The sequence below is a fragment of the Buceros rhinoceros genome, unplaced genomic scaffold (genome assembly GCF_000710305.1).
Source record: "Buceros rhinoceros silvestris isolate BGI_N320 unplaced genomic scaffold, ASM71030v1 scaffold14559, whole genome shotgun sequence".
In the NCBI taxonomy this organism is placed as follows: Eukaryota; Metazoa; Chordata; class Aves; order Bucerotiformes; family Bucerotidae; genus Buceros; species Buceros rhinoceros.
Window position 1 is genome coordinate 96,174 of NW_010429989.1, and position 8,065 is coordinate 104,238.

Sequence of the window (8,065 nt, forward strand, 5' to 3'; positions counted from 1 at the left end):
GCAGGCCCCCCTGCCTCGACCTGCTGGCCACAATTCTCTTGATGCAGCCCGGGATACGGTTGGCAGTCCCCTAAATCACCTTCTGCTGCTGGGCAAGGATGGATGGATGCCACATGGCAGACAACTGCACTCCTGAAGAGGGGGGCTTGCAGACACGGGGTTTGCAGGTTGCAAGGACGGCTGTAAGCTGCTTCATGACTTAATTTTTTAAGCTATATATGGAGCGCTACAGGAAAGGCTGCTCTGCTGTGATGTCTGCCCAAGTTTTTCTTGAAGAGCCCTGCAACAGTGGGATCTGTTTAAAGACACCACATTAGACGTTCAGAGTGAATGTGTACTGACAGTAAATAAGAAAATACATACACACATACCGCAGGTGGCTAAACAGCAGCACAACAGAGCGATTCAAAGCAAACAGACACCCTTCAAAAAGCAGGAATCAAATGCAGAAATTAGGCAAATTAGATGCAAGTCTACAGTAAGGCAGCCTCAGAAGAGAAATCCAAAAAGCTACTTGCTAACAGCATGGAGGCTGACAATAAACCCGTTCTCAAAGATACCAGAAGCAGAGAGGCTGCCAGAGGAGCTGCTGTGGCCAGCACACGACATCAGCACAAGGAGGCCGAAGGAACGAAGAAACGGGTATTTCGCAGTGATCATCACAGGCGATGTCCCAAAGAAGAAACAGCATAAGTGAATCTGTCAGGAACAAAAATCAGCTACAAACCCACCCCAGTCTCCCCATTTGTCAGGGTAAGGAGCTTATACAGGAGGGGTGGTGAGGGGTGGCTCACCTTGCCTCAGCTAAAATGCTTCTCTGTAGGAAAGCTGGCAAACAGTGGGTCTGATGGAAGCGCTACCCAGTGGGTGCGAGTGAGGAGCCTTGCTCGGGGTATGCACAACTCTGGTAAAGGCAGGTGCTCATCGTGGGGAGAAAACCAGGAGCAGAGCAGGGACTCTGGGGAGCTCAGCCTGACAAGGGAACCTGAAAAGAGTTGTGCTCTCACTGCACCACAGAGGAGAAAAGAATAACCAGATGGGCACAGGCGTGGGAGGACTTCGCCGTGAAGGTCAGCCTTGCAAGAAGTCCTGAGCCTGAAGAGAGGTGACTATGGAGGAAACTTCCACATCAGGGATTGTAGGGGAGTGGGAGGACACAACAGGAAGAGGATCCTTTCTTGTCCTGTTTCCCACACACAGGACTGGAAATCTGGCCCAACGTGTCAGCCCACGTGCATTTCATATGTTGCAGGAACAGCGAGAATAAGGGCTGGAGCTCCAGGGCAATGTTCCAGCTCAGAGCTGGCTGCCCACTTCCAATACCCAAGGAAACATCTTCCTCAGTGGAGAAGGAGTCTTTAGCTTTCTGATGTCCATAAAATTAAAGATGTTAATAACTTAGCAATATTTATGAATAAAGCTATTGCCACATAGCCACTAACGACTCACTGCCTTCTCAAGGAAACACCCTAATTTTACACAGATACCTCATTTTGGAGAAGAAAACCCCAAACCCACAACAAACGCGATTTGAAGGAAATAAGTTTATCCTGATCTAGAGAAATGATCTTAACATCAGTGTTGTGAGTGGGAGGAAGAAAGTACTGTGTGAAGTCAAATGGGAGTTTGGAAATCCCAGATCGATCAAAGCATTAGGGTGCCAGCCTCGCTACTTCACATGCCTGGAAATGTTCATTCAGAACAAACCTTCATCCTTGTCAAAAGCAAGTCATCAGGAAAAAATGAATCTGGTTTAATTTTAGAGGGCAGGTACCCTTGAGAGACCTTTTATTTCAACGTCTCAGACAGCTTTCAGTGGCTGTCTGTGGATTAACACAAGTTTCTCTCCTCTCATAGATCCAAAACGGCCCAAGAGAGTTGATCTGATCTTTGTTTCCTTTTTAGGATTTGGAAATCTTGGGCTTGGAGAACTTGCTTTCTGCCCAAGTGAAACCTGGTAGCTCTGGAACCTGTCCCTCCTCTGTCTCCTTGTGTCCTTCTTGGGCTTTTTGAGAGATTAACTACCATGATCATGCTCTCTTGATGTCTTACATCTTCATTTGTGGCTGTAAAGCTGTTTTCTCTTCTGACCATCCTTACTCCCTTATGTTTACTGAGGTTGAGTCATTTCTCCAGCAGTACCGCAAAGGCCCCAGCCTCCTTGCTAAGGGGCAATTACTCATTCCAGAAATCGAGACCGTTGTGTTTTCCGAACTGAAATGAAAGAGGACTTTGATGAGCAACCAGTGGTGCACCCCTGGTGCTGCCCAGGGCAAGCACCCGCTGCTCTCCCCCAGGGGCCCGGCTGCAGAGAAGATCTGTGCGGGTACTGCCTGGCTCCTGGGTGCTTTGGTACATTGGAAGAGGGAAGAGAAACTCTTTCCAAGAAGTTGCCATGGCTGGAGAGGTACTGAGGGAAAAACTTCCTCTGGACACACGCCAAAGGAGATCATAACAGATTGCGAAGAGTTAGGGAAAGGTCATTACTAGCCAAACCACTGGATCCTCCAATTCCAGCTTAATTAAGGGAGCGTGGCAGGGCAGAGGACCCTGTGACGTGAGGTGCTGTGCTTCTGCCGGTGCTGCCCCACGTCAGATGAGATAAACTCTGCTCGGGGGAACTTACCATACAAACAGATACAGCAAATATGTTACAGGAGACAGAAACTGCGAAGGAAGTTTCACTGCAAAAAAATGCAAATGCAATTACTTCCAGTCCGTTTCCTATTAACCGGATCACAATTTCCTTCCGCTGCAGACCTCAGGGGAAAAGGCCATAATGAAATAATGTCCCCTTCATTCAGCAAAGCTCCTGTCCTATGGCCCTTTCCCAAGCCGTCTGTAAGCAGGAGATGGCCCTGTCTGCTGACCTCAGAGTCCATCACCAAACGTCAACCGCACACCATTATACTGGAAAATTTGTCATGTGAAGTCACCTAAAACCAAGCCAAAATGCAGGGGAGCAGGTCAGGAGCACCTAGAGATGAATAGCAAGAACAAGATGCTCTCCTACGTAGGGATGATGACCCGGACAGGGGAGCGTGGTACGGGGGTCACAGAGCCCAGCCTGGCATGGGCAGGCAGCAGTCTGCCACGGGGGGAGGCGTGCAGGCTGTAGTAGAGAGTGGGAAATATGACCGTGCACATGCGTGTGGGAAGACCACAGAGCTCCAGCTGAAGAAGTGAGAATGAAGAACGGAGATTTTCAGGTCAATAATTTGCAGGGAGGGGAGGTAAGCAATGGAGTCAAAGGAGGAAAAGATGTGACCCATGCGGCAGGGAAGCGATAACTAGTCAGAGCATTTCAGCACAGCAAGAGGCAAACGTGAGAAAACCAAATAAAGAATCACAGAGCAATTCAAATTAAACCAACACTTAGAACGGCATTTCAGTAATGGGGACTAAAGTGGAGGAGCACTGGAGGGACATTAAGCCTTCGCAGGTTTTAAAACTTTAAGACACCTACTGCTTTGTCAAACAGCCGAAGCAAGGAAATCACCTTGCGACAGGACAAACGTCCGCCTATTTTAAAAAGAACTGTTTTCCCCGGTGGATTTGCTGTTGTCATAAACAGGCACAGAGCTACGCACAGTACTGAGCTAATTGCTTTATCATATCCTCTGACATGGAATTTTCTCCTCATGCCAACCTCCTCCTCAAACCCAAATTCTTGCTTCCTTTTGAGCATTAAATACACTGAGAGAAGATGATGATGAACATGGCTGAGACACAGGGAGTGTGTCAATGCATGGAAAGGCTACGCTAAGGATGCTTGGCAGTGACAGCGCGGAGATAAATGTTAAGAGAAGGCGACATGTATTTTGAGAAGGAGAGATAAGCACAACCACTAAAAAGCACCAAACTGAGCACATCAAACATACCAGCCACTCAAGAAGTGATTTGCCAGCACAAAGAGGGGTTGTTCTATGGCAGATCAATAGCTTGCCAAAGTAACTGGAGGAGGAAGGAGGTGCAAAAAAAGACACAGCAGCGAGCAGCTCTCCCTCTTTATGTAAGGTTTTTTGGGTTTCTTTCCCCCTGTGTTTTCAAGTTTTGGAAAGCAGACACACCACCCAGTTTCTGGAAAATTAGAAGAAATGCACTTCCCTTCTCCCCAGCCACAGAAAAACCTACTTTCTTAACTCGTGTATCTAGCGCTGCCCTGTGTCCAGCACCCCTCAGCACAGTGAGCTCCCGGGGGTTTGTTCTGAAGGCAGAAGTGCTAAGTACGGCTATTTCCTAGCAGGGAGGAAAGGAAACCGTGGAGTAAGATGCTCCATCCATCTATCCTTCCTCCAGGTGCCAAAGCGTGCCAGCACGAACCTCTTTATCCCTTCCCAAGAGACTCTCTCAGCAGAACTCAGCACATTCCCTCAAGGGTCTCCAAGTTCCCCATTCGCTGGCAGCGGCCATCGACCCCGCCAGTGGTAAGCAGCGAGAGCAGAACCTGCTAAGCCGCCCCAGCACCCTCCTCCAGCAGCCAGCACCGCTGTTGTGGCTGTCCCACTACCCCCAGCAACCCGAGGGCGAACTGCTGAGAGAGAGGAGGAAGGTCACGGAGAGGAGACAGCGTGAGCTGGAAACATTTCCGTTCTGAAGGCCAAATTGGTTTTTCTAGTGCAACCTCTACATTAATGTACAGCATCACACCCAGACCATCCTGTGTTACAGCCTGGAGGGCAGGAAGCCGTGGGGTGTGCTGGCAGGCCCTCGGGCCAGTGGGACTGGCGAACTGCAGAAACACCAGACAGCGCTGAAATAGCCAGCTGCAGGACGGAGTAGGGGAATCAAACACCGTTCAAACACAGCATCACTTCGTTCATACGCAGTCTTGCATCCTCCCACCTTGTAATTGTGTAAATAAGCCACAGACAGCATCGTCCAAGACAGCAATAATTGCTAAAGGCTCCATCAAGCTCTGTAAATAGTAATACGCACCGATTTTTGTTTGTACTTTACAGCCAGCTCTTCTGTTCTGCATTTCAGTGTTCCCACGGACTCTGGCAGCAGCTGGGTTGTACGCCTTGGGGTTGGGTGGATGCCTTCAATTTATTTCCCAGCAGCACGAATCACAGGTGTTAGTGCTTTAGCCCATTCATTTAACAATTAGCCCACCACAAGGACATTGCCTGGGCTTTGCTACTTTTTAATTGCTTTCTCCTGTGCCCATGCTGGCCTGGTCTCCCATTTCACCTGTGTCAGCCCTGTCACTCCCTACATTTTGGGCAACAGCACGCTTTTAAACCAGGCCTGAAAATACCTCCTATCAGAAAAAAACCCCATGGGATGTGTCTGTTGAGAGCCGTGCTCCACTCTGCTAGAAACCAGAGCAGACTGCCTTCCACGAGAGGGAAGCCATCGCCCTTCAGGAGATCGGGGCAGGACAGGAGAGAGGCAGGGGGCTCTAACGATTAACCCATTTCCACTCCACCTCCACCCTCCGTGCCTGTGTCCCAACTGCTGCGTGTGCCCCAAGCCCCGCCATCCTCCAGGCAGGGGCATCAGCCACTCCAGTGCTTTCACGAGGCCCATGGCAACAGGGCGCTGGCAGCAACATCGAAATGGCTGTAAAATACCGATGCTACTGCCCAAGCGATGAAGCTGGAACCCGAGACCTCCCTGCTGTTGTCACCATGAGGTGCCCTTTCCCTTCTTCCGTCCCTCCGTCTGTTTTTATGACTTCCCAAAGAAATCAGGACACATGCACCTCACCTTGTATCTAATCTTCTGATTCTTTTAATGGGGAGGCGCCTTAAACCAATCCTCCTGCCCTATCACCCCCGGAGCAGCAGATGGTGGAAGAGCCCAGCCTGCTGGGACTGACCCAAGCGCCACTCCTCCACCACAGCCAGGCAGCTGACACTCACTCCAGGTCTTCCAACCTGCGGTGACAGGGTGGTAAGACAGCTTTGGTAAGGCTCAGGGGCTGTCCCCACACTCCCAGCCTAGACACGTGGCTGCACCCCACCGAACCCCACAGCATGGGACCAGCCCCAGGTGCAGAGTGGAGGCGGTTCTGCCCCCTCCACCGGCGATTCTCCTTAACTTTGCATGTAGCTCCTGGCACCAACAAGGAAATCTGTCATGTTCTGCCTCCAACATCGCCCCCTCACCACCCCGCACCCACCACCCCCACCTCGTTACCAAATATATCCAACTCTCTTCCCTTTTTGGAGGAATGCCATTATTTTTCTGGAACAAGGGGCTGCCCTGGGGCCTGGTGGGCCCATCCCTGAATCGCTGCCGTGCTCGCCCTGCTCCCTGGTGTTCTGTGCCTTCATGGGGCCCGGAAGGTAGCAGCCCTGCACTGAGCTCGCCTTGAGCTTCATCTTCATCTTGTCTGGGCATCAGACAAGCCTCCCTCCCTCCTGCGCTGGCAGCAGCAAGGCAATGGCAGCAGCAGTTCTGGCTGGCTTTGACCAGCCCCACAGGTAACCGGTCACCCTCACCAGCCTTTTCCCCGTGCTGCATCGCTTGCTCACCTCCCAGGCGGAGCGCTTCCTCTCTGGTTCCCACACTGGCTACAGCAGCCATGGGAGTTGACGCTCGCGTACCAGCCTTACCTGTTGGCCCCATCCCAGCCACTGAATTGCTGGGGCCACGGCTCAGACAAAACAGCTCTGACCTGGGGAAGCTCAGGCTTAAAAGCCCTCTGTGCCAAGTAACATTTTAACTTAAGCCCCTTCCCAGGACCAGGGCAGCAAGCAAGGATGAGCACCTTCTTTCCCCTCATCTCAGTTGAATCCCTGCATCTTCCAACTCCTAATCAATTAATGTATTTGTGGCCAGGATATCACCGCCTGTGGAGTCCCTGAGCGTTGCCCACCGTGTTCCAAGAACCTGCTGCACGATGCCGCACTGAGCCAAGCTGTATTCATTTAAGCAACACAACATCATTTTAATACTACTCTGAAAGTCCTTCTTCCACCAGAAAGGCAGATTCAAGATCTTTAGGATCAACATGTTAACTTCCATATTAACTCAGGAAGTTTTGGGAATTTTCTGTCACCAGATTCTTCTCACTTTCTAGTGACCAACCTGTAAGTAGTTCCTGTTTATACAGCTACCAACATCAGTGCTTCCAAAATGTAACCCCCGATAGGATTTCACATCTCCAAAAAAAGCATTGAGATAATGCTCCCAAATTGTGTACCGGAACTAAAGCTTAAAAATCTCTGTTGAATATATTGAGAGAAGAACTTAAAGTAAGATCAGAAACCCTCGACTATTCCTTCTCCCCTTTTATGGGATCCCTCTGCTGTCAAGTTCCTCCAGGACAGTTCTCCGATGCACAGTTCAGTAGCAAACGTTGCTATCTATTCCTAATTGCCTCTTACCCTTATATCTTTATTCAGCTTTCTTTATTCATCACCCACTTTTATCTCTGGTTTTATCCATCCCCTAAAAACGCCTTTTTTGTATGAGTCTGTACCTGTCAAAAATTCTTGCAATAAATGCCACATTTTGGGCCATTTAAATCCTTTTACACTTTGAGATGTAATTTGCCTGCTACAATAACTGGTGGCCACAAGCAGACCGGAATCACTTGGCAGGACGGCTCAGCTGTGGAGCTCGAGGGTCCCAGGACTGAGGTTCCTTCGAAAGCGAGTGAGTCTCCTCTGCTCAGCCTAGGGCTCCCACGCCCCCACCCGCCCTGTCCAACTGCTACGTTTGGAAATATCCAGAGATTACAAACAGTTGCACCGTTAACCTCTGTAATTTAAGCAGCAGAAGTGCTTCATAATAACTACAATTGGTAATACATTAACTTACGCTTTTTTAATAAAATGGAACCAAATCATAGCAGCCTACAGACCAAAACTGTCCACCGGCGAGGAGCACGGCGTAACTGAGAAGGACGAAACCTGCAACGTAGTACAGCCCTGCGGCGACTCGAGCTCACGGCAAACACCTCACGCAGGATGAGCAACGCTGCCTGCACTCCGCGGGCTCGGTCTGCTCCTTCACTGGCGACATGGGCATTTTCTTCCTTGGTAATGGAACCTCCTCTGTTCCACGGGGGAGAAAAGGCACAAAGCCCCTTTGACTAGCACACAGCAGCTCT